The sequence below is a fragment of the Lissotriton helveticus genome, chromosome 3_1 (genome assembly GCF_964261635.1).
Source record: "Lissotriton helveticus chromosome 3_1, aLisHel1.1, whole genome shotgun sequence".
NCBI classification, from domain to species: domain Eukaryota; kingdom Metazoa; phylum Chordata; class Amphibia; order Caudata; family Salamandridae; genus Lissotriton; species Lissotriton helveticus.
In genome coordinates, this window is record NC_136061.1 from 2036336126 (window position 1) to 2036364087 (window position 27962).

The window sequence follows — 27962 nt, forward strand, 5'->3', positions numbered from 1 at the left end:
TACGACGGGCCTGAAATGGCCAGACGCCCTCCCATTGGCATTGCTATCGATGCGCTCTACCCCCACCCGACATCACTTAACCCCTTATGAAGTTGTCTTCGGTCGACCCATGAGCGTCTGGTCTGCCCCGAAACCAACTTCCATTCATGACGTTCCGGACGTCCTAATGTCTGATTATCTGTACAAATTGACTGAAACTTTGTCTGTCCTTCATCAGCAGGTGCAGCAGGCCATCCCCGATGCTTCCAGGGGTCCGGGTCACGCCATCCAGCCGGGGGACTTCGTGCTGATCCGAAATTTTCAGCGATCAAAGAGTTTGGAACCCCGGTGGACGGGCCCCTGGCAAGTGCTGATCACCACTCGGACCGCACTTCGAGTGGAGGGGAAGAAACACTGGCTGCACGCTCATCACTGCAAAAAGGTCTCTCCAGCCCTGGCCACGACAGACACCGTCAACACCCAAGAAGAGCTCCTGAACCAGGACCGACCATCGTTGAACTGCTACCCTGATACTGAGACACTTGAACTTTCAAAACATCCTGACCCCACTGTGCCATCTCGAGAAGGGTATTTCCTGCGTCGAGAGGAGGGAGCTTCGGCTAAGTAGGCCACGGACTAGGTTAAAGGATCTCAGAACGGTGACCCAAACTACCAAGGGTTACCTGGAGAGAAGCTAAAACTAAGTCTGTGGTCCTGCCCAAATCCGAGAACAGACAGACTCCATAGCTCAAAGACAATTGCACTCTTCATCGTAATCCTCCTCTGTTTTCTCCTCATGACTACGCTCTGGATTATGGAAGAACACGCACCTGCTCACGAAACATTCCTAACCACTGCTCAGCCTACCACCATGAAGGAACATTATCTAATTTCGCTCTCTCCTCAACTAAGAGAGAGGCGAAAGGAGTTTTGGAACAACTCTTTCGTGCAGCTACTTCACCAGCACAATCTTGCCACCAACGCCACCAACTGCTGGATCTGTGGGTTGCTACCCCATGCCACTGGACATTCAATACCATTCATCCCTTCACCCTTCTCTGTCCACGGCTCCTGCCTTGCCTGGCTGATCCTCCTGCAAGAGAGCTATACGGGCAATGCCACCTCCAGCAGAACTGCAGCACATTCTTCTCATGGGGCCGGGCGAAACAAGACAAAGACACACTTCTGCCCGCTGACCCCCAGCGACTCGATCCAAATGGACATCCCGGCTAAAGAACGAATCGAAATGCAGGTGTTCAACAATCCAACCAGACCCACCTTCTCCTATCTGCGGAAACGAACGGCTGCCACTCTGACTGTGGCCCTGTCGGTCATCAACGTCACAGGCCACATGTGTGTAGAAGGACTTGGGACACAGCTGGTGGGTCGCAGCGCTTGCCGCTTTACCAGCACTCTGGATTCCACGGATCCACCTTCCTTTGTGTCATCCCCAAACATGTATTTCATCTGCGGCACGAAGGCCTACACCTGGCTCCCCAAAGGCTGGGGGGGCACTTGCTACATCTCCTTCGTCCTTCCTCCAACTTATGTGGCCCCAGCGAATCACCACAGGCAAAAACGAGCCAAAGACGTTGAGCAAGCCGACTCAACAGGGGCGCAGTTCCTCGATGCTATGAAAGGACTCGTCCCCCTCTGGGGCCCGATGGCAAACAGCCGTGCCGTCCGACATTTGACTCAGGCAGTCGAGACAACCATGAACATCACAGCGGGCATCTTTGCCAACAACACTGCCGAGCTCCAAGCGGTCCGTTTGGTGGCTCTTCAGAACCGCCTCGTTCTAGATGTGGTTCTGGCGGACCGTGGAGGAGCATGCCGCATTATTGGGTCCAGCTGTTGTACATACATACCGGACAACTCACCCTCAGTGTACAAAGCCATCGAACATCTTCACAGACTCTCTTCGGAAGTTCACCAAGAGCAAGAAGAATGGTCGCTTGGTGGTTGGTTCTGGGACACCGTCAAAAGCTGGGGCTGGAGACTGCTCACCATTATCCTGATTCCCGTAGTTGTAATATGTGGCCTATGCTTAGGAATTCAATGTCTGCCACCTATGTGTTCTTTATGTGCGAGTTGTATTTTTCCCAAAACTGTGGACATTGGAAGCGAACATATGAGAGCATTGTATGATACCGAAGTTAGGAATTTGATGAAAATTGACATTGAGTAAAGCAAGGTGGCTAGATATGTTGAAAAGGGGGGACTGTTGAAAGTTGGGCTGAAACCGTCAACATTATCGGCGCCCTCTTGCTCTCCTTAAACCTTTTGTGCGCGTAAAACAGCCGCCATTTTGGGCACCATGGCTTCCCTGCTCTCGCCGAGAGCCAGCGCGCCTCTCTCTCCCTCCTAGCTTCGCTGACAACCCCCCTGCCTGCACCTGCCGCGAATCATAAAACCCCTCTTCGGCGCTGCTCTGCCCCAGGCCCTCGTCCTGTTCCCAGCGCAACACCTCCCTTCTTCCCATTTATGATCCCCGGCCCTTTGATGCAAACCCCTTTTCCCCGTGTGCCCGTTTGTCTTCCCCGTTCCCAGGCCGACACCCAGCTCTGCCGATACCAATCCTTGCCCCTCCCCGTACAATAGAAAGTTTCCCCCCAGCAAGGGATCCCCGGGTTGATCAAAGCCCCCCGCCCTACGAGATCCGATCGAACCCCACACACTCCGTGAATCGGCGGAATATCCAGCTGCGCGATGATCATCACCTGTTGTGAACGGGGCAGGGACTTCCACTGTAACCTTGCGTGGGAACGGGCTGGGAAGGGGGATTCTGAGGATGTCTTTCCGTACATCAAAGTATCGACGAGAATGTGTTACATGCAATAAAGAGATAAACTTGTGTATAAGAGGCCAGGCCTCAGGGATGCAGTTAGAGCACCTCAGAACGATACCTTCTGTCCGTTTCGTTGTGTTCTCCTCCGGAGAGAATAAAAACCTTGTTTCCTGCCTTCCAGTCTCCAGCGCCTGCCTCTTCAATAGTTTAACTTCTTTGTGGGTTCAAGAGGCGACACCGCCGGGCAATACTTAAGGATCTTATATTCTGGTTGGTAGTGCCCCCCTTATTTTCAACAATTCGACGTTGGTCGGATTCCGCAGTCAGCATGGTGCCCTTCTGTTGGGTAACCAGCAGTGGCTCATCACGGAATCGGCAATCAGTCTTTCTCTGCTGATCCTGTTTGAGGAGGACATAGTCTCCTTTATGCAAGGATGGAGACCTCGCTCTCCTTTTGGCATCGGCGTATGATTTCATTTTGTCCTTGTTATGTTTGTCAGTCACAGCCATCTCTTGGTGATTGTGAGTTGGCGACACGGCTTGCAAGGCCCCTTCCCATGTTGGGATGCGATTTCTCATCGGTCGCCCTAGCATGAGGGTCGCTGGGCATTGTCCGGTGGTTGAGTGTGGGGTGGTCCTGTAGGCCCTGAGGACTTCGTTCAGTGCAGCCTGCAGCTCCTTCTTCTCAGCCGTGGCTTGCTGAAATGTCCTTTTGATCGTAGCCATAAACCTTTCGATGGTGCCATTTGCTTGTGGCCAGAGTGGTGTAACTTTCCTGTGCTTGAAGTCCATGTGTTTTGCAAATGCACTGAATTCGTGTCCATTGAATGGGGGCCCATTGTCCGTCTTAACCTCTTTGGGGACACCCCATGTTGCAAATACTTCATCTAGCACCTTGAGAGTGCAAGAGGCACTTGTGGACAATATTATTTGTGCGATGGGAAATCTTGAATATTCGTCAATTATGGCAACCACATATTTTCCAGACTGCAGCGTTCGGTAGAAGTCCATGGCAATTTCTTGCCACACTCCGCTGGGCAGGGTGGTCATTTGTAGTGGTGCCGGTGGATTGCTTTTGTTGATCAACTGGCAGAGATGGCAATCCTTCAGGGTAGACTCTACCATCTGGTCAAGGAAGGGAAACCAGACGCGTTCCCGGAGAGCTCGCTTTGTAGATACTACTCCTCTATGACCTTCATGGGCCAAATTGACAACTCCTTGCCGTAGTTGACTAGGGATCACAAGTTGTTGACCTCGTAGAATGACTCCGTCGGTGGTGACCGACAATTCATCGCAGACATGCCAGAATGCTTGTATCTCTTGCCGGACCGTGGGGTCTATGTCTTCTTCTTGTGGGTCATGTCTCCACCGATTGGTTTGAATGCGGCGGAGTACGATCTGCAAGACGGCGTCTTGGGCCGTGGCCTCCCGGATGACGTTCATGGGAATGGCAGGTGGCAGTGCTTGATCAGCCACCAAGTGGATATACTCCTCAGCAATCGATGGTTTGGATTCTGATGATGGCTGAGGATGACGGGACATGTAGTCAGCCGGGTTCTCCGCCTTCCCCGGTTTGTGAACAATGGTGAACGTGTACTCTTGCAGTCTGAGACCCCATCTCTCGATTCTCGGAGGCATCTTGGACCTTGGGTTGCCGTAGATGGTGACCAGCGCCTGATGATCGGTGATCAAGGTAAAGTGCTTGCCATATACAAAGACATGAAAGTGTTCACATGCCCAGACCACCGCAAGACTTTCCTTTTCCGGCTGCGAATACTTCTTCTTGGGATCAGACAGGCTGCGACTGGCATAGGCAACAATCCGTCTCTGGTCAGAGTCGTTCTCATATTGCGCCAAGATGGCTCCCAAGCCAACGGGGCTGGCGTCTACAGAGATCTCAGTCTTCCGTTGAGGGTTGAAGTATGAGAGGCTGTCCGTCGACCCTACAGCGCGCTTGATGTCTTTGAACGCTTGCTCGCACTGAGGGGTCCAGTCGAATGGTTGACCCAGCTTGGTGAGGATCCGAAGGGGGTGACTGATGGTCGCGTAGTCACGGATGTAGCGGGCGCAGTAGCTGGCCATCCCCAAGAACGATCTCTAATCGTTAACGTCCTGCGGGCTCTTGGTATTGTTCAGGGTTGCAATCTTGTCCGGATCAGGCTTCATGCCCTCATCTGAGAAGATATGGCCAAAGAATTTCAGAGTAGCCTGGTGAAACTCACATTTCTCCTTGTTCATCGTCAGATTTGCATCCAACAGGGCATGACAAACACGATCAAGAGCGATGTCGTGCTCACGAACATCAGACCCATAGACCAGGATGTCGTCGCTGTAGTTCAAGGTGTTGGGGATGTGTTGAATCAGCCTCTTGAAAAATTTCTGCGGCGGAGGAGACACCAAAGTTCAGCCTTTTGTACCTAAAAAGGCCAAGATGTGTTGCAAACGTCATGATGTAGCGAGATTTGGTGTCTAATTCGAGCTGGTGATAGCCTTTGTTTAAGTCCAGCTTCGAGAATACTCGTGCACCATTCAGTGCAGCGATCATGTCGCTCAGATGCGGTCCAGGGTGTCGCTCCCTTTCAATCGCAGTGTTGGGTAGGCGCAGGTCAACGCACAGTCTCACCTTGTTGGGAGTCCCTTTTTTAGGCACGATGACCACTGGCGACACCCACGGGGTTGGGCCATCCGTGCGCTCTATGATGTCCGCAGACAGGAGTTCTTGAAGTTCGTCCTCGACGGCACTTTGAAGATGGAATGGAACACGTCGTGGGTGCTGAGCAACTGGTTTGATCTGTTCGTTAATGTGCAGATGAATTTGACACCCTTTCAGCTTACCCAGGCCCTGAAATAGCTTGGGGAACTTGCTGACACAGTTCTGATTGTCATTGACTTTGAATAAAATAGCCACCAGATGAAGACGCTCTGCAGTGGGGAGACTGAGTAGGCAGTCGGCTTTAGGTCCTTTGATGACATGGATGACCGCTGGTATGGTAATGGTGTCATGAGTGAGTGTCGTGTGGAATTTGCCCAGACAAGGGAGTGGCTTTTTGGACATCCACGTGAAGACACGGACTGGTGCAAAAGTCAATGGGGGCTTCGGGGTAATTTTCTCGTATTCCGTAACAGGAATGTAGTTTAGTGAAGCTCCGCTGTCCATTACGAATTTGGTGTCATGATTTCCCACTTTAATGTCCAGGCGTGGATACCTTTTGAGTTGGTCAGGATCAGAAATCATGTTTAAGTATTCGACGGTGTACGCCGATTCCCTGGATGATGATGATCTCGAGTCCCAAGACGGGGATCTGCGTTCCCATCGTGGCCTGCGTGATTCTCGGCTGAAATGTGATGAGCCTGGGGACCGCATGGACTCACCTCGAACAGCTCGTATGTGATGCTTTCTTGTGTCTGAGCGAGACGATCTCGTTGTCTCACTTCGCCTCTCCTTGTGATAGTCTCCAAACATTGCTTCAAAGTGGTTCGACCGCCCACATTTCCTGCATCGCTGACCCATGGCAGGACAGGTGTCTGCATGGGGATAGTCATATCCACATCGGTAACATCGTTTAGTCCCTTCTGGCTTCCGGTCCCTTCGCCCGGGTTCTCTCCTCCTGTATTCTGGGCGTCTTTGGCGCGATGACGGTCTCTGTCTCCATTGCTTCTCTTGCGAGTACTTTCGTCTGCTACTGGGTTTTTCTTGAACGCGGTGCGCCTGCTCATGGCTTACACCGTGTCCTGTTTCGATGGTGGCGGCGTGTTCTTCAGCTTGGTCATAGACACGAGTCATTTCTTCGATCTCTTCTAATTCATGTGGTTTTCTCAGCAGCCGCCTTCTGAGTGTTTCCGAGTGGCAACCGGTTATGATTTGCGATTTGATGGCAGCGTCAGGCGAGAAGGTTTCGAATTCACAGTGTCTCGACAGCTGCTGCAGCCGGGTGATGAATGCACTCATTGCCTCCTCTTTTCCTTGACGCGCTTGATGAAATGCATGGCGTTCATAGTCCACGTTCCTTTTGTGGAGGAATTTCTTGTTTAATGCCTCACGTACCTTGTCATAAGTTCCAGCATCTGCAGGCGGAAGGTCCTTGATTATTTTGCTTATTTCTCGGCCTGCTAGGTTGCGGAGGGCAATTAACTTTTCTTTGTCCACCGTCACTTTGGACCCCTCAATATAATCTTCTAAGTCTTCTAGCCATTCTCGCCACTTGGGGCCCATGCTCCCTTCCGTGGTCACGGTCAGGGGTTCTGGGGCTCGCAGGTGCGATCCTCCCGCGATGATGGGCTTAGCTTCATTCCGCTGTGGTGAAGTATTGGGGGTCACCATTGTGTCGCTGTTTCCCTCTCACTCTTTCCTTTGCCTGTGCTTGTTTTCTCACTACACTGCTTGCGTTTGTCAATGTTCGTTCTTGTAGTTCACTCACATTTGTTATTGTTTGTTGACTTGATGTTGTCAATGCTTGTTTGCTTCTTCTCGCCAATGCTTGTTTATTTGCTCTTGTCAATGCTTGTTTATTTGTTCTTGTCAATGCTTCTTTATTCTTACTCGCCAATGCTTGTTTATTTGCTCGTCAATGCTTGTTTATTTGTTCTTGTCAATGCTTGTTTGCTTCTTCTCGCCAATGCTTGTTTATTTGTTCTTGTCAATGCTTGTTTATTCTTACTCGCCAATGCTTGTTTATTTGCTCTTGTCAATGCTTGTTTATTTGTTCTTGTCAATGCTTGTTTATTCTTACTCGCCAATGCTTGTTTATTTTGCTGTATGCCTGACTTTAAAATGTCCGCTCTACGATGACCAAGGGGTCTGTCTCGAATGGTGCCTGACTTCAAGATGGCTGCCGTCACTGCATGCACACGAGGCCTTCTCTCTCTCCTCACTCGGTACCAGTTCACTCAGGACTCACCGGCAGGCGACTTCAGGAGGCAGCACACATCAGGATTCACTTCTCTCCTGCCACTGCTGTCACCAGGTGATGTTGGGGTGGGCTCCCGCCTTACTTTGCAAAGTCCCGCGCTTTCTACGGCGACAGCGTGCCGAAACTCACGCATCGGCGTCAACGGGCACTCGAGCCCCGACTTCAAAACGCTCGGTGGCGCTTGCCAGCAGGCCTTCGGGGACAGCGTCCTCCACGCTGGGGCACTTCTTCTTCGCTCTTGGGTGCGAGGCAGGGTCGGAGTGGGCTCCCGACTTCTGCACTTCCAGCACTCACCTAAGGCACACGCTTCCAGCGTGAGTCGCACTTCGGCGCGATCAGCTTCTTTTCTTCGAGCGGTTCAGCGTTCGTTCCTTCGGCCCCTCTTGGCTCCCTCACGGTCTCTGGAGGGGCAGGGTCACCTGCTGCTGGCCACTCTGCTCAGGCGGCAGCTCGGCTTCACTCGGCAGCGTTCTCCTCGACGCTGCCCGGGACAGGGTGCTCTCGTGGGGTCTGTGGACAGTGGGTTTAGTCATCCCACCCTCGTCGCCAGTTGTAGCATCGCGCTACTAATAATCACAGACACAGCTTGAGGTTTGACTGGAGCTTTATTCCTCACATCCAGTGTCAACCCTGTCCCTACTCTAACTGCCCTCATCCTGTCCTAGCTCCTCCTCTTCCCCTCAACCCGACTAGCTCCGCCCCCCAACTACTAGACTGTCAACTAAATTACATCTACGTACGATAGCAGGCTATTGTAATTACTGGCTGTTTATACACCGTAACAGTTCATCTGAGAGACAGTTAAACTTTGTCACCTACGATATGTTACGGTAATAAATAAATTCTATATTCAGATATGAAAAACATGAAGGCATTATTGTATGCTTCTCTCTATTTATGAGAGCAACGAGCAAGCAATTGTAACAGGAAACAAAAACAGTACTCCTCTTGTGAGTGCAGAGATTTAGATAAAATACCCAAACTTCTAAATTCTGTACAATAACCAGTCACTAGTGTGAATAACATGATATCCCTTCTAAAATTCCACCTCTTTCTTTGCTATTGTGTGACCGAATATGTTCAGCCAACACTATTACACATATTGGCAAGCAATTTGCCAATGATGTATATTCACAACCATCAATGGGAATACAGTACATTAATCTAAAAACAATGTTTACATATTATATATAAACAATACCAATGTATATTGATATGTAGTCAGTTTTCATATGTTGTAGACAAAAATAAAACTTATATGTGTTCTTCCCAGCGTAACAATGAGAGAATGTGATTTGTGCCATTCTGTTCTGGTCCTTAACTTCAAGCAGGTTTAAGGAGACTTTATGGATGACACGGTTTGCAGCACAGCCTCAGGAAGATTTGGGACCCATTCAGGAGATGATGGACCTTTGCCTAAGATGGTGCCTCACCCTATTTTCATACCTAAATTGGCACCCAATTCAAAAAGGAAGTAGATGCTCCGGGTTTGGCTTGGATCCAGGAACAAGCTAAATGAAAACCATCTCTTCTGAGTGGCAGGATAATACAGATGGCACATATTCTTTACATACTTATCCCTTTGACAAGCTAAAGGAAGCATTCTTAAAGAGAGAACTAGACATGCTAAAGCGACCCTCTATTAAGCAGAAGTTTATAAATAGCTCAAGGCCGCATGAGACTGCATCCAAGGGCCACGATGAAGACTCCAAAATAAAGAAAATACCTTCAATGAAGCGGAAACCAATGCAGAGTCTTGGTGAGACATTAATGTCAACCCCTGGAGCACTCTTTTCCTACGAATTTCATCAGCTTTTAATTATGGAGGATGAGGACAAAATGTTTGTGCCGAAGGACAGGGCCTTGTCTGAAAGGGTAGCAAGATACTGACAAATGGAATTAAACAACCCACTGCAGAGGGAAGTGCATCATAGACCGGGGGTGAAATGCTGGAGAACCAACATAAAGGCAGATGACAGAAGAAGATCTCAAAATGTTCACCTAAGTATTTAAATATGCTAAAAATGCAAAGGGAGAGATTAAATGAGCCTGGCAACTTTGCACGATAGACTCCTGGATGTGATAGGCGTCTTGGCCAAGATCCTAGACTTGGAAAAAGGAGCCAAACACAAAGTGTGAACCAGCTGATCCAGATGCACTGGTAAGCTGGGAGGGTAGTTTCTCTTTGTTAATGCAAACTCACCTTCTCTACTGAAAGGCACTCGGAAGAATTGATGGAAGCAAATACCATAGCAGTCATTGAAGGAATATCTGATAATTTGACCATTAAAATGGCACTGAGTACCGAATCATACTGAAGAGGTTTTTTGCCTCATAAGGTTTTCAACAGGGCTGTTTGAGTTAGGGGCTTCCAGGCCAATAACTAATCTTTTCCTAGGAACGTGGATACTACTAGCACTGGCTGAAAGAAGCATAACATTTTCTTTCCCTTGGGGGCCTGTGTGAAATGACAGACCATAGAGAAAATGGATTGTGCGGCAAAACGGGTGAATGTGAAGGTCTTAGGGGCACAGTGAATAAAAGAGAACAGGGTGTTAAAAGTCTTCTGGGTAGGAGCTAAGTGGATATCATGAAGATGGAGGATTGCTCCAATGACTGGGTATACAAGATTATTTATTTTAAATCAGTTATTTTAAATCGGGTATCTGTGTCCCTACTGCCTTGGAAAGCTTTAAACCAGCATAAGAGTCACCATATATTAATGTAGAATGATACATTTCTGGACTATATCGTAGAAATACTCGATTCTTTGAAAAGCAGTGAGGAGAGCATAATAACTCTCAGTCAAAAAACTGACTTCTGGAAAAGGGTACTGGGTGATTGACAATTATGGGGGTACAGTGTGATAAAGGATGAAGCATGAGTTGCTTCTGTGAATAAAATTGCAAGGTTGTATATCACTTCTTCACAATGAATAACTGGATTGAAATCTGGTTATTTACTGCAGTGACATCACCAAAGTGATTACCCAGTGTTGTGACGCCACCCAGGGGAAGCACCCTCTTACCCTTTGTTCCGCCGCCTTAACTGGGTCTCAAAAGATCTGAGCACATTGGTGGAAAGACAGCTGGCAGTCTCACCCGCCTTCTTCCACCTCTCCCAGGTCTCTATAGGGAGATAGGAGAACGTGGGTTAACCTGTGCCTGCGCCATTTGCCTTAACCCATGTCAGCATGGGTCTCTGCAGACAAGTGCTGAAAAGAAAATCAAGCTATCCTGACAAACGTCTCTCATATAGCTATTTGTCAGTGTGGTGCTTTGCTCTCAATGTCCAAGAAGGTAGAGTGGCTTTGGGCTGGGTGGGCTCGGATGTCGATGAGGGCGGTAGGGTGGGTGTCAAGAGGCCTGGTTATTGTTTTTCAATTTAGGTGGAAGAGGAGTGTTTTAGAGAGGATGGGTGGCAAGAGCCAGGTATTTTTTGTACATTTATATTTTGGGGGGTTCATAGGGGGTAGGAGGCAAGAGGCTAAGATTCCTTAAAAATGTTTAATATGCTATAAATTGTCCCCTTAAGTGCCTCTGTCCCTGCATATATGTTGTCTATTTAATGTCATTTAGAACCCCTCTATGAAAAATATCTCCATTATTCACAGTTACTCTTCTCTAATTCAATGTATTGTTTATTTCTGACTCCCAAACCAATTTTTAAATTTGGCTCTTGGTTTTGTAGTGAACAGTCTAAAGCCCAAGTAAGAAATCGGAGAACAGATTGTGGAAGTGATTAAAGTAGAGTGTGAACGTCTTCAGGAGAGGCATAGGTGTGCAAGTTTTGAATGTTTGCATTAGAGAATGAATTTTCAGGAGGACATTAGGTTATGTGTAGAAATGGCTAACGTTTGCACAGTATTTAGAAGTCACTGTAGTTCTATAACTGTGTACTCATAGGAGCTGCAGTGCTCTTCTTACATGAAACATTTGTCTCGTATTAACAGCAGTAAGGAAAAAGCATTGGTAATGCATCGGTTTCGCCTATGTCATGAATACAGAGCTGTTTTCCTCAATCTTCGACCGGGAGAAGGAAAAAGTTACCGGACAGATAACACGGGAGTGGGGAGGATGTGGCGCAGCGGGCAGAGCTGCTGACTCGAGAGCTGGGACCCCACTTCGAGTCTCGGCGGCGCCAAGCAACATCCTGTGATTTTGTGCAAATCACTTCATCTCTCTGGGTGAATAACTGTTACATACATATGCTGCAAGAGTAAAAGGCAAACTTTATGAAAATATAGTTCGACCAAAGAGAATGTTAATAGTAATTCGGCTGTGGGAACTGATAAGAGAAGCAGACGAGGATCAAGCATTGATAAATGCAGAAAAATATGCTACAGCCAATAGAAATGGAGAAAAGGTACGTGGCACGCACAGGAACCAATGAGAAGCCAGGAAAGAGAGGATGCAAGTGCCTTTTTGTAGGATGCGCTCTAGTCTATGAGCGTGAACGCGATGACGCGTCACGCCATAGACAGGAGCGCGATGTGCGCGCATGCGCAGTAGGCGCCAGAGTGAAGGCGCGAACGGGAAAAACGGCAGTTGGCGACCGGAGCAGTCGCTGTGAGACGCTCGGCGCCCTTGAGCTCAATTTACTTGTTATATTGGAAATAAAGACAAGCATTCTTACTTACATGGACTCTGTACTTAGTGTGGGGCAAAGGAACATTACATTGGCGACGAGGCTGGGACCACGAACACCAGGCACTACAGTGGTCAGGAGCAGACACTCCATGACAGCCCCACACCTCCAGCAGTAGGACAACAGCAACAAACAACTAAGAAAAAAACGAGCAGAGGGCGTGGCAGTAGCTGAAAAAACGCGGGAACCCGTCTGAGCCAGCTCCAACAACCAGGTCAGTGCTGGGCTAGGGAAGGAGAGCACAGCCAGCACCCTGGCAGCCAAAGGCACTGACCCCAAGACAGAGGAAGGGGCGCAAACCGACGACCCCACACAGACTAGAAGGGATAGCACGCCTGGCAGCCCCAGAGGGCAAGGGAACACGGCAGGGAGTGCAGGAGCATCCGGTGGGCCCAGTCAACACAGTGCCCAGGTGGTAGACCCCAGAGGTGAAGCCAGAATGGCAAATCAAGCGTCTGCTCTGATGGCCCCAGTCCCATTCCTGCCCAGACCGGGCGAACCACAGTTAAAATGGGAGGACTGGAAGGATTATTTTCAAAACTATATTGAGGCACTCGAAGATGAAAATGAAGGGGAATTCACCTCGGAAAGGAAGAAGAGACTATTGCTCCACAACCTGGGCCCGGAGGGGGTGAGAGTGTTCAAGAATCTGGTGCCCAAGGAGAGGGGAGCGACTGAGACAGATGTCTTCAAAAACGCTCTGGATGACTTGGACAGCCACTACCGCCCAGCAGTTTGTGTCTCCATAGACAGGTATAATTTCCAACAGCGGAAGCAGGAGGCTGGTGAGTCGATTGATGATTACGTGGCAGCGCTCCGACGCTTGGCCATCACGTGCCAGTATGGAGGTCTTCAGGAAGAATATATAAAAGACCAAATTGTTATGCACACCACGTGCAGGTCGGTTCAGGACAAACTGTGGGCGCAGAGTGAAACATCCCTTAAAGAAGTTGTGGCGATGGTCAAAAAGGCTGAGATGTCAAGGCGTGGTGCGGAGGCAGCAAAACGTGAGAACGCACCGAGGCAAATGGTAAACAAGATAGATGATGCACCCCAGCCTGGAAGACCCAAGGGAGTGTATGGAGATCAGAGGAAGGACTTGAGATGGACAGGGAAGCAGGCAGTCCGCCCTAGTTCAGACAACAAGTTTGCATGTTATAGATGTGGCAGCACGGCACATTCGGCGCAGGATAAACGCTGTCCCGCGTTTCGCGCCAGATGCTCATTTTGCGGCCTGGTCGGCCATTTTGAGAAAGTCTGCCGCAAAAGGGGGAAGAAATCCACGGTCAAGTGCGTCGATGCCGCCGCAGCCGACGTCAGCGAGGAGGACGACTTGGATGACGACGACTTGGTGTTGTGCATCGAGGACCAGGTACTTGAGGTGACGGGGAAGCGAAGAGACAAGCCTCGCACGGACATGTTGATAGGGGGAGTGAAGGTACACGTGGCCGTCGACTCAGGATCCCCTTGGACCATCGTGCAATGATCCATATGGGAGGAAGACTTTGTGCCTGTGGTGGGGCCAGACCTATGGCCGCCGGACATCAGACCCATCTCGTACACGGAAAATGCCATTCCCTTGGTGGGGTGCCGAGACTTCAAATTCGAATTCAGAGGGAGGTCAGCCACGTGCACCCTGTACATAGCGGAGAGAGGACCTTCAGTGCTGGGGTGGAGAGATGCAGGAGATCTGGGGATCATACTCAACCCGGGAGGTAAAGAACAGATTCTCTTGACAGACGAGTGGCCCCTCACGAGAGGTGAAGATTGGAAGTCAGCATACCCCAAAGTTTTTGACGGATCAGTGGGAAAACTGGACAAGTTCGTTCACAAAATGGTCCTCAAGGAGGGTGCAGTACCTGTGGTGCATAAAGTCAGGAACATTCCCATGTCAACCAGCGGAGCCGTACAACAGGAACTCCGGAGGCTAGAGGAGCAAGGCGTCATAGAGCCGGTGGATAGTGCAGAGTGGCTATCCCCCTTGGTCGTGGTCAAGAAGCCAAATGGGCAGGTACGGCTCTGCGTTGACCTCCGTGAGCTCAACAAAAGTCTCATCGTGGAAAAGTTTCCCCTTCCCAGAATTGAGGAGATGCTCGCCAAGACTAAAGGTGTGACTCACTTTTCCACTATAGATCTCACGTCTGCATACTACCAGATAGAGCTGCATCCATCGAGCAGGAAGTACACTGCCTTCATTACTCCATTTGGGTGCTACCAGTTCCGGAGGATGCCCTTTGGCCTGGCATCCGCAGCGGCTGTTTTTCAGAAGCTGATGCACCGGTTGTTCAAGGACATTCCAGGAGTACAGTACTTTCAGGATGACATCTTGGTGATGGGCTCGTCAAAAGGTGATCACGACAGGAAGTTGCGGAGCGTGCTGGAAGTGTTGCAGAACAAAGGGCTAACGGCGGAATGGAGTAAGTGCAAGATAGGGACCCATTCGGTGACATACTTGGGGCATGAGATCAGCACGAGCGGAATTTCACCCAAAGAACGAAATGTGAAGGCCATAAAGGAGGCAAAGGCACCCAGCTCCAAGGAGGAGGTGAGGTCGTTCCTTGGAATGGCCGAGTATTATAGTAAGTTTGTGAGACACTTTGCCACCCGGACGTACAGAATGCGGCAACTCATCAGAGACAAGACCAAGTTTGAGTGGGACGCAGAGGCGCAAGAGGAGTTTGACACAATCAAAAACTGCATCAGTCAAGCTATTCCATTGCAAGGGTTTGTTCCCTCGGGCCAGACCGTGGTAACCACAGATGCCAGTGACAAGGGCTTAGGGGCGGTCCTGGCTCAAGTGAGGGATAATGGTGCCACTGAGACGATCTGCTTTGCTTCCCGTGCGTTGTCTCCGACGGAGCAACGATACAGCGTAATTGAAAAAGAGATGCTGGCAGTCACCTGGGCTTTAGGCAGATTCAGACAGTTCGTTTGGGGTACGAGATTCAAACTGCAAACGGATCATAAACCCCTCATCAAGGTCTTGACTTCCTCGGGTCATGAGACAGCGACCCCGAGAATAGCCAAAATGACTCTGAAGCTGCTCGATTACACCTATGATGTCGAATACCTGCCGGGAACACAGAACAGGGTAGCGGATTATCTCAGCAGGGCTGCGGCGATGGAAGTGGCGCCAGAGGATGCCCTGGACAAGGAGGAGATGGTGGCAAGTATGGAGGACTATGAGAGTTCGATAAGTGCCCAAGAATGGGAGGCCTCCTATGATGAGGACATGGAAAAAGTGGAAATCAAGAGATACTTAACATCAGGCTGGCCTGACAAAAAGAAGCTCACTGATGGAGTACGGAGGTTCTATGAAATTAGGGAAGAACTGTCCCTGAGTGATTCTGGAGTGTTTATCTATAGGGGCGAAAGAGTTGTGCCGCCAGATTCGCTGGTTCCTAGATTGCTAACTCTATTACACGAGGGCCACCTAGGCATTGTAAAGACCAAAGCACGCGTTAAGCAGATGTATTGGTGGCCAGGCATGGATGTCCACATTGAGAGGCAAGTAAGGGAGTGTGGCCAATGCCAGGGCGCTGACAAAGTGCTGAGGCCTCTCCGACCGGCCATGGGGAAGTTTGACACGCCACAGGGACCTTGGGAGAATGTGGCAATCGACATACTGGGACCGGTCCTGGACAGCAAGGGAGTGAACAAGTACTTGTGTGTAGTTATGGACAAGTACTCAAAATGGCCTGAGGTGGACATTCAAGAATCCATGGACACTGACACGATTTTGAGATTCCTGACCTCAGTTTTCTTAAGGGAAGGCATCCCCAAAACCATCCTCAGTGACAATGGCCCGCAGTTTGTCTCGGACAAATGGACTAGGTTCATGAGGAGGAATGGTATCGAATCCAAACACACGGCAGTGTATCATCCCGCATGCAACGGTCAGGTGGAGCGGTTCAACCGTGTGCTGATGGGCTCCATACAGGCGGCCATCATGCAGGGAAAGGATTGGGAGATCGAGGTAATGAGTATGCTGTGGTCCTATAGGATCACCCCCACGGCGGTGGGGTACAGTCCATTCCAAGTTTTGAGAGGACGGCATCCGTTCACACGAGACAATGTAGTGTGGAGGGAAAAGACCATCACTAGTAAATGGTCCCCTGCGGTGGTTCAACACAACTTGGAAAAAGCCCAAAAGATCTATGCTGCGAATTATGACAAACGTCGGAATGTGAGTGGAACAGGGCTGGAGGAAGGAGAGTGGGTTAGGGTTAAACTCCCTACCCTTCAAAAGAAAGGCGACAGCAAATATAGTCAGCCCCTACAAGTCAAGGAGGTGAGAGGTAGAGCAGCCCTCCTCAGCGATGGCAGAGTGTGGTCCCAAGACCGCATGGCTAGAGTAAACAGGATCGTTGTATGGCCCAAGCTGGAAGAGACAGAGGCACAGAAGGACTTCCACGAGAGCACGCCTCGACCGGAGCAGGCTGAGGAAGTGTTGCCCGAGGAAACAGGAGAGGACAGTGAGATAGACATTCCCGGCGCAGGGTGCGCAGTCAGAGATGTCACACCGGCTGGAGTAACACAGAGTGGAGATCGGAGAGATGGTGTGAGACCAGGCGGAGACAGAGAGGTGGAAGAGAGCATGCCGGTAAGACACACCCGTAGTGGCCGGGCAGTTACAGTGCCCTCAAGATATAGAGACTATGAAATGAGTGGACATTAATGATAAGTTGGTATCCTGGCTGCCAGCCAGAGAACATTGGGAAACCAGGGACAACTCTGTTGAGGTTGAACAGTTAACTTTGTTTATTGTTAAAAAGGGGGAGATATGTAGGATGCGCTCTAGTCTATGAGCGTGAACGCGATGACGCGTCACGCCATAGACAGGAGCGCGATGTGCGCGCATGCGCAGTAGGCGCCAGAGTGAAGGCGCGAACGGGAAAAACGGCAGTTGGCGACCGGAGCAGTCGCTGTGAGACGCTCGGCGCCCTTGAGCTCAATTTACTTGTTATATTGGAAATAAAGACAAGCATTCTTACTTACATGGACTCTGTACTTAGTGTGGGGCAAAGGAACATTACACTTTTAAGTGTATATTAAAAACAATAGCTTTCTCAAGCAAAGGACATGCGCTGTGCACGCAAAAGCTAAAAAGCACACTTCACACTTACTTGTCTCTAATATAATCTAGACTTTATTTAATGTAGTTTAAATAATCATTTTTTTTAATAACATTTTCCAAGACACTGAGATATAGACCACACAGAAGCCACAATAAAAAGCATTTGATATCATTACAGACATGATCCAGACCGGATCCAAAAGATACTTGCACAAGGGCAGGGTTATGTTGATGATGACAGTGGATCATGAGTCCACTCATAATAACTCTGCTCAGGCAGTCATGCAGTTGAAAATTACTAGAAAATGCAGAGGTTGTGGTGAAGACTTCAACGGCTACTAGAAACCCCAAACATTCTAGTTTCAACACCAGCAATAAGCCTGATACTGATCACGATAATGAACTCGACTATATTCCTTCCCCTAAAGGCAAGAGGGAGGTCATGCTTCACACCGCCACATGCACCAGAAAGTCTAACCACGAAGTGATGAAAGAGCAGGAAAACAGGGGACACAAACAACTATGGAAGCACCTCAAATGGTTATGTTTATAAGGACAAGATGTTAGAGCTCCAAAAAGCAAGACGGTGCAGCAGAATAAAGACCATGGTTAGAGACGTTGGCTAACACAAGAAAGAAAAGCGGCTGGCATGCATGGGACAAAGGGAAGCATCCAGTGGCCGGCCATCCGCTATGGCGGAAGAGCGTCGCACCACTGCGTTCTCGCAGTGCGAAAAGCAATAACATAAAATGGTAATAACTTTCAGTAGTACCATTTTATATTTGTTTTGCCGGCGGGCGGGGCTTCTCCGCTTATGGATCAGGGTAGGGCCGGAGTGGTTTGCCCACTCCTGAGTACGCAATGACTGTTTGGTAGGCCATCCCGGGCCACCCAAACCAGTCATGTGCACTCCTATGTTCTCCATACAGGTTGCATTGCAGCCTGCATGGAGAACATGCCCACCCCCTTCGCCCCCATACCCTGGCTGAGCACCTTATCACGGCGCTCAGACAAATCACAATGCTCCTTTGGAGCATTGTGATTGGCTTAGGGGTAAGAGCCTGGCTACCCGCTTCCTGTTTCGACCTGGAGTCAGACAAAGGCGAGCAGGAGAGAAGACGGGGACGCTGCGGCAAGGTAAGTTTTATTTATTTCTATGTATTATTATAAGTTTTATTTATTTTTTAGGCATAATAATTTTTTTGAAGCAGCCCGCGGCCGAACCCCCCACCACTCCTTGTGCACCCGACTCCCCACCCGCGAGCCGTGCCGGCCGTCCTTAGAAGTAGCTACTGGAAAGCGCATACCAAGGAAATTGGAAAAGGACGGCTAGTTTCTGGGGATAGCTATGGGAAAGGAAAAACATATCTCAAGGCTGCCATCTTTGAAAGATGTGAGTGTGAGTAGTCTGCTCACTTCTGACACCAACAACAGGGGGAAATTAAAAAGTGGATTTGAGAAATATTCATCACGAGTTCAAATGGGGGTTGTGGCTGCATAGCTAGCTGGTTAATCACATTGTTTAAAGAGTTTAGATAGTACCCAAATCATCACTTTCAGAGAGTTTCTAAGGTTTGTATACCGCATGCATGTGAACCATAATGTGTCTTTTAAACAATGTTTTGTCATTTTTTCAGGATTTTGTATAAAATACACTTTATTGGCTCCCAGTATCGGCCCTGAAGCCATACTCTTAGTAAAATTAAGTAACTTTGATATTAAAAATTATGGTTAATAACTTCATTTTTTACAATAATTAATCATTTCAGGTGAGGGTAAATTATGATTAAGAGCCAGAGCCTATAACCCACTAAAAGATACCAATTATGGTGAGCTAAACAACCAAACCTACCCCAACGCACTACTTATGATATTACACAATGTTACGAGTGACATACAAAATGGCATCATAAATGACATCACATATCGGCATGACAACTTTTATGACATTGCTGACACAAATTACTGCACGTATAAACTTTTGCTGACGGAAAGAGGAAATAAAGTCTAATTCCTACATTTATCTTTCTGAGGGACTTCTTAATCATAATACTACAGGAAACTGATATATATCTATCTCTCAGGCCTGGGCTGTGAGTGGTCTACTGCTACCAAATTATGACTGATGTTAAGACCTGTTGTTTCCAATATACATAGAGTGAGCTTTTGTTCAGCCCTTTGGCGTTATTGTCTCCCCCTCTTGTCTCCTGCTTGGTCATATGTTTCCCCACCCCTCTCTATATAGCTAACGAGTGTAATGACACCAGCCTTGATGTGATAAGATATTTCATCATTGATTAAATAATTGGTGAAGAGAATAACACACTACCATATACGAAATGAATGGCATCACAATTGCCACAAACAAAATTCTATTTTCCATTTGTTTTTGTTTCCATTGTTTCCACATGTCTCTACTGAGGGGATTTCTATATTTTGAAACTGGTACTGGAGCTTTCCATCTAACATTAATGCATAAGAGAATACATATTGTGATTTCTGGCAAATGTAGCTGCCTTTCTTCTCTAAGTTGCTAACAGTAGTATATCACTCATACACATACTCCTAAATGCCAGATACTACACACAGAATTTGCTGAGAACGATCCAAGGTCAACCCTAATGGGCCTGTACGAAAAGGTGTAAAAAATATTAAGACCGTGTGTTGTTGGGAGGGAAATATCCCCTATATGGTGACCGAAGAGCACATCTGCCAAGTAACCCGGCTGCATGTGCGCCATGACCTACGTCTTTCTCATGGTAATGTGATCTTGTTCGTTTGGGAGGATCACAACAGGCGCTACCTTCATGATGGTAGAGGGCTACTGCCCTTACCAAGAATTAAGTGACACAAGCAGAGTGGTGGCAGCATAAACGTTTTGGGTTTCATAGAGATCAGTGGTGTGAACAGGCCTTTTACCTACATCACAGGATCGGTTCCTTCTGGCCCATGTATGTCATGTTCCGAGGCTGTGTACTTAACTCATCCTTGACCTGCATGAATTATGTGTAGCGCCGGACAGCATGTGACACTTATGTATGTGTGCTGGAATGTGTGTGTGCCTGATCATGTTAATTAACATCATATGTAGTCTGGGAGTTCCATTTTCGAAACACACGGCCTGCATATTCTCAGAGAGATGAGGACTGCAACCCCTAAATAGGAGATGTGTATCGCTGACATTCCTAAGGACTGGGATGGGAGCACATGCTGAAGGAAGGAGTGCAGAGCATCCTATCAGCACATCAAAGGTGTCTTTGATTCGAGGAAGAGTTGCTCACCAGGGGGCCTGGGCTCATTGTCGGAAACATGGTGGGGCTGATAATGTTGGCACTGTGGACCAGGGAATCTTGATAGAGAGGAAGGCCTAGGCCTTTGAACCTTAATGAGGCATATTTCTGTGGAGGCTGACAGGTGTGATTCCAGGTTACTCCCTTCACTTGTATTGTGGGTCAATCCGAGCTGGAGCCACTCCTTCTCTGGGACACTGTTCCTCAGACAGAAGGCAGCATAGAGGTGAAAGTGAATCAAGAGAGCTGCCATCCATATCCCAAATCACATTTGTGTTTTGGAGTTGGCTATAAAGGAGGGAGCATGAGACCCCTAAGTTGTTCAACAGCACTATTCATCATGAGAGAAGCGATCGGTATGACTTTTAGCTGCTGTAATCAAGGCTAGGAGCCATGGTCTTATAGTCTTCCTGTTGTGTGAAGGGCAATCACCCAGGAAGTCAGTATCCACTTGTCCTGAGCCTGAAACATCGGCCATCGGCCTACCTGCCATGCCCAATGCACCTGCTGAGGAGGAGGAGAGCACCTGGATAGAACAAGGCCCAGCAGGGATCCTAGCCAATGGATTCTGGTGAGTGAAATGTGAGACATGCGGTCCGGTCAGGACTGCTGCAGGAGGGAGGACTGCATGCCTGATCGTACCATAGTCGATGACCCTCATGTCACGAGGAAGGTGGCCAACGTGAAGGGCTGGCCGATGCCTGTGTGAGTGCCAAGGTCAGCAACCTACATGTGACCATAAGCAAGACCACCTTGAAGTGTGGTATGTTGCCCATCTTTGGGTCAAAATCTGCAACTTACATGTGACCAAGAAAGGGGCCACCATGAAGACAGGGCCGTTGCTTGTGTGCGGGCTGAGGTCGGCGACCCTGTGCGACCAGGAGGGAGGCTACCCTAAGTTAGGGTCATTGTCTTGGGTCATCGTGCTGAAGAAGCCAGGAGAAACACTTACAGATCACCACAAGAGCCGGGTGAGGATGTCTGACACCGACACAGGCTGTCCAAGGACTGAGGAAACCAATATCTCATTAGGGAAAGAAAACAAGAGGTTGCAGGCCTTCGGAGTCTGGAGACCAGAGCTCACGAAGAACTACCCCAGTCCTCCTGGGATTGCCAGCTGTCATTAGGTCAGGTAAGAAGATTCCAGTGTGCCAGGCCTGTGAGGACTGCAAAAACAACAGTTGATGGACAGAATGCAGAACAATGTCATACATTCACCCCAGTACAGAGATCTGGGCCTAAATCCATCGTATTTTTGCTCACCACACCACCCCAATTCAGACATGGCCATATGCAAATCAGCCTTGACCCTGTGCCTCATGGGAACAGTCCAGCCCGAACTGCCAAGCCATGTCTTCCTTGGACCGGAATCAAGCATCCAAGGACCGGTTTCTGGCTATAAGCCGTCTTCAGCCAGGATAACTTGACTCCAGTGGTGTGGAGAACACGGGACTCACGTCTGAGCATACCCGTCCCACTCGGGGTGACAAATGCAAAAACAACAGTTGATGGACAGAATGCAGAACAATGTCATACATTCATCCCAGTACAGAGATCTGGGCCTAAATGCATCGTTTTTTTGCTCACCACACCACCCCAATTCAGACATGGCCATATGCAAATCAGCCTTGACCCTGTGCCTCATGGGAACAGTCCAGCCCGAACTGCCAAGCCATTGTCTTCCTTGGACCGGAATCAAGCATCCTAGGACCGGTTTCTGGCTATCAGCCGTCTTCAGCCAGGATAGCTTGACTCCAGTGGTGTGGAGAGCACGGGGCTCACGTCTGAGCATACCCGTCCCACTCGGGGTGACAAATGCAAAAACAACAGTTGATGGACAGAATGCAGAACAATGTCATACATGCACCCCAGTACAGAGATCTGGGCCTAAATCCATCGTTTTTTTGCTCACCACACCACCCCAATTCAGACATGGCCATATGCAAATCAGCCTTGACCCTGTGCTTCATGGGAACAGTCCAGCCCGAACTGCCAAGCCATGTCTTCCTTGGACTGGAATCAAGCATCATAGGACCGGTTTCTGGCTATCAGCCGTCTTCAGCAAGGATAGCTTGACTCCAGTGGTGTGGAGAGCACGGGACTCACGTCTGAGCATACCCGTCCCACTCGGGGTGACAAATGCAAAAACAACAGTTGATGGACAGAATGCAGAACAATGTCATACATGCACCCCAGTACAGAGATCTGGGCCTAAATCCATCGTTTTTTTGCTCACCACACCACCCCAATTCAGACATGGCCATATGCAAATCAGCCTTGACCCTGTGCTTCATGGGAACAGTCCAGCCCAAACTGCCAAGCCATGTCTTCCTTGGACTGGAATCAAGCATCATAGGACCGGTTTCTGGCTATCAGCAGTCTTCAGCAAGGATAGCTTGACTCCAGTGGTGTGGAGAGCACGGGACTCACGTCTGAGCATACCCGTCCCACTCGGGGTGACAAATGCAAAAACAACAGTTGATGGACAGAATGCAGAACAATGTCATACATTCACCGCAGTACAGAGATCTGGGCCTAAATCCATCGTTTTTTTGCTCACCACACCACCCCAATTCTGAACTGGAGTGGTGTGGAGTGCAAAAAAACGATGGATTTAGGCCCAGATCTCTGTACTGGGGTGAATGTATGACATTGTTCTGCATTCTGTCCATCAACTGTTGGTTTTGCAAGCCTGTGAGGACTGGCATGAACTTAGCACCTAAATGCTGCTAGCACTTACACTTACGGCGACGCAAAACTTTGTTGTTTGAGGACTAGGGTGGGCCACATCTGAGGGTCGTAACTGGTATAGAATGGGGAATAAACAATCCCACTAGACAGGACAGAGGGAATCAGACATTCAATGTGGGCCAGCGATAGCACACTGACCTAAAGACCCAGTGGTGATTATTTAATGTTTCAGGACTATTCTTTGCGTGATCATATTAAACTATTCTTTTTTTCAATAAAGAAAGTATTTGGCTAGAAAATCAGTGTATTGTTGTTACTTTAAGACTTGAGTCTCTATACCTCATGCCTAGATCTCCCTCAAGCATCCTTAGACTGCTCGACCCACGCTACCACTGACAGTCAGGTGCTGTAAGGGGTAGTACCCAGTTATTCAGGGTCCCCAGTAGGACAGGCTCCGGGACATCCAGAGCCGCAATCTTCACAGGTGGGCCCTGAAACTCCTCCTTACCCTGTGGCCCTCTGAAAGGGCTACTGACACCTTGGCTGTGCTATATGAGGACATAAGCAATGCATTTTGGAGATAAGGGGAAGTTATGGCTGCGTAACACCATAACTTACAAACATCAATGTTTGTTTTACGTTTTGGATGGTTAACGTGCCCATTTGAGTATAAGAGGGTGTTTTATTAAGATTGTTTGTTTGTAAACAGTTTACTGGCAAACTGTGCCACAGTGTCTTAAAACCATGGACTGGAATGCGGCCTGAGAAACGGCTAGTGAATGAGATTACTTCAAGAACTGCATCGGCACCTTGCTGACTGAAAATGTCATTTTATGGTTCATGAACTGACAATTCTTCTTTTCTTGTATTTTTCTGAGCCTTTGCTCCCCTCTGAGATTAACCCCACTCATAGGTGTTGTGTTATGCTAAACGACTATCCACGCTCCCCCATGATATTTCCGTGATGGAGGGCTCATGAATGGTCTGATAACTGAAATGCCCATCCTTATCATAGCCTCAACAAAACTGTTCAACCGTAGCAACCAAGTAGATCTTGCCGGTTGGCGAACTGTGTGTGAACAGCCAGCTCTTTGAATAGTTTCTGAATTACAAGGAATCGTCCTAACTGGGTCAACTTCATTTGAAAATGGTTTGTGAACAGCTTATAGCAAGCAGCAGTCCAAATATACGAAAGTTTAACCATTTCAGTTTCACCCAGCACCTTTTTGTCATGCAAACATCTTGAATACTACTGATTGGACTGCAACAAACCAAAATAACGAGAATTTTCGGTATGATTCCACCATCATGCCAACTTTTATGTAATTACCTTCATCAATTTATGCTGGTGCGAAAATCAAAAGTTATTTTGTAATCAAAATGGTAACTCCACTGTTGGATTCCCCACAATAACGTGTGATGGGGCGGTCATCCACTTCAGGATGACAGGTAGGCATGATACTGGAAGCAAAGTGCCGAATTAGTAAAATAATGACCGTCAGGAAGATGTCTGGTCAAAGGAAATACCCTCTTGGGAACCCAGGTCAGGTTCGCATAGCTAAATCCATGGGAAAGAATCGTTCTTTGTTGTGTTTACTTATAAAGGATGTAAGCCATACAAGTATGTCGGTGTGTACATCAACCAAGTTGGTGAGTCTATTTAGTATCACACCACAGAACCAGCACCAAATCGTGTAAAAGAAGCTGATCTCTTTGTGTGGCACATCAGTCCTGCAGTGATGCAGCATTAGTTTCAGTATTTACCTGCAGGATATGTTGGTATTTAATGCACAGGTGTGTAACCCAGTGAGCTCTCACGGGTTATCTACAACCAAAACAATACTTTTTCAGTACAGTTTTTCAAATGCAACTACGGTTTATGACCATAATTTTTCTACCTGATGTCGTCAGAAAAAAGGGAATTATTTCAGATTAACGTTGGGTAGCATTTTAACTTTCTAAATTAGTGACAGTTGTGATTTTTTTTAATAGAAATCATGATACAAACTGAATAAAGTCTTTCATTCAATAATAAACTATCCCTCTGCTTGAATACCCTCACAAGCACAGCTGAGTTTACAAATACCGATGCTTTTAATTTTGTAGGATACTGAAAACGGGTATCTTCTGACAGCCTGATGTAATCGGAAATGTGATGAAAGCAAAATCCCAATACTGTAGCTTTTGGATCCAGTTTTAAAACTGATTTTTCATTTGCATAACATGGCATTCTCCCTGCCTCGTTAATGAACAATTTTGTTACAAGTACAATGTTTAACTTCTACTCTGCTCACAATCCTTGCCCTCTTCTACACTGTATTCTTGGAGCTGAGATCAAATAAATTATGAGGCAATGTCCTGGGCACCAACCAACTTGATGGGTCAGCTGCCCCAGAAAACTCCCTTCCCTTCTGTCCCGTGTCCACAGCTGTAAAGCAGTGTTTACATAACACGCTTCACCCCAGAACAGTGTGCAGATTCTGTCCATTCGCACCAGCAAGTTTGCGCAATTCTGAAAGGGTAACACATAATATTTAAACAGCTTGGTCTCATACATTTGACTATTTATTAACCTTTGTTTTCTTGACAGGCTATTTCGTGCGAATGAATATGTAATACACTCAGCAACCACTCTCTACTTTCAAAAAATGAATTATTAAAACATATTTACAGAATATTTATAGAAGTCTGCAAGGCTAGTCTACAGGAAAGTCTAGCACCCCTGTGTCAGATAAAATCGAATTGCCTAAGTTTTATGAGGCGCTTGTAAAATATAGACGGGCGCCACAAAAACGGTACAAAGCAAATGCGCTGGATTATCTCAGATTTAGGCGTATTTATAATGGGGGGTTTTACATACCACATTGGCAGCTAGCTACCTGTGCCTTGCTCTATTTCGAGAGCACCATTCTAAGTCTATAGCAGTATACCTAGTGCCGAAGACAGCTGTCAAGCTTCCAGGTCCGGGTGGCATTTCACTTTTTAGTAATCACTTACCTCCGGGGTCTCTTAAGTGGGGAAAATCTGCTTCAGTCTGTAGACAGGGGCTTCTATGCTCAGCCTTCTCTGTGGGTCTCTGCTCTGCGACGGTCTGCTTCAGCCCGAGCCGCAGCAAGGCTTCCTTCACTCTGGGAAGATCTGCGCCAGCCTGTGAGGGAAGGGGTCATTGTGCTCAGTGAACCACTCTCAAACTCTGAGCTGGGACGGCGGGGTGGGGGTGGCTTCTATTCTCTTACAGCATGTGAGCCTTCTCTCCGGGATGCTGTTACAGCGAATTGAGCGAGATGCCTATTGTAGTCATTTGAATAGCGAGCTCCCGGTATTGTGTAAAGCTCAGCAGCGCGTACAGCATAAAATCTATGTGAAACTGTCCATTACCACAGAGGTCCGCAAATATCAGGAGTCGGGTGCTCTGCGAAGCCACAGAACAATGGATTATTGTGAATCTGTTGGATGAGGAGAGATGTAACTGGACTGTTTAGATATAACTGTAAGGGGTAGGACAGCCACTCAACGGGAATAGTAAAATCAGTAACACACTAGCCCCTGCACCCCGAGTTTCTCTAATCTGTCCCCCGAAGCACTTCTCTGTTAAGGCGGCTGCTGTACGCTCTGGAAGACGGGGGATAGCACGATAGGGCAGAGCCGCATAGGGTCTTCCTTTCGTGGAACAGATTCGCTCTACTTTGTATGGACGAAAATCCGGGACGGCATATATGGAGAGAGCACCTGGACCAATACATTAATCACCCCAACTCTCTTGTCATAACTCCACAACAAACGATTTGGTTTTACTGTGTGAGGCTGAGGCGCGTTTGTTCAGGACTGACAGAACACGCTGCCAGTGACTGTCCCTGAATTGTAAAACACTGCCTAATTTCAGCATAAGCACTGTCCGAACCAGGAAACGCTGGCACATTAAAGAGGCGTGCTATTTTGAAGGATCACAGAATAATCCAATCGGTTTCGGAAAAGGCAAAAGGCGGGTCTAAGCAACCCACCCAACCACAATATGCAGAGCATCTCAAACCAGGAAGATAGACTCTAATGCGTCATTCACTTGTGTAGGATCAAGCTGTTTACGTCATTTGAAGGCTCTGATTCTAATCAAGGAGCCATCTTGGAACAGTAAAACGCGCAGCCTCTTCACTGCTAGAACTTTTCCCTCCGTAGTACTAAGCCATTTTTAGGACGTTTGGAGTAGCTTGCATTTAAATATTCATATTTTTTTATCCCCACAAAAAGTAATCCACGCCACATTTACACCTTTTTCTCCTAACATTCAGGGACTTCTAAAGGCACCCAGGGGCAGATTTATGATGACTGGCGCATCCCCAGGGATGCGCCAGTCATCCTGCGCCGCCGCTCCGCCACCCATGGTGCGCCGCATTTATAATGCGGCGCACCATGGGGCAAAAACGGCACAGATGCGTGACGCATCTGTGCCGTAAAAGTGGCGCATTGCTGGAGCTGCGCCGCAAGTGCGACGCAGCTCCAGCAAGGCTCGAGGGTGCCCCATCTCCACAATGCTGCGTCAAGACCTACGCCTGCTTCAAGCAGGCGCAGGGTTTTGACGCAGC

At 48.2% G+C, this 27962-nt stretch overlaps 1 protein-coding gene across 1 annotated transcript in view; it reads right to left on the reverse strand.

Moving 5' to 3' along the window:
- KLHL25 (kelch like family member 25) overlaps window positions 1-27284 on the reverse strand; it is a 282369-nt gene extending 255085 nt beyond the window's left edge. The window contains exon 1 of the mRNA XM_078683164.1: window positions 26380-27284. The gene's annotated coding sequence lies outside the window, so the exon portion shown is untranslated. The remainder of the gene's footprint in view (window positions 1-26379) is intronic.
- Between the last annotated feature and the right edge of the window lie 678 nt (window positions 27285-27962).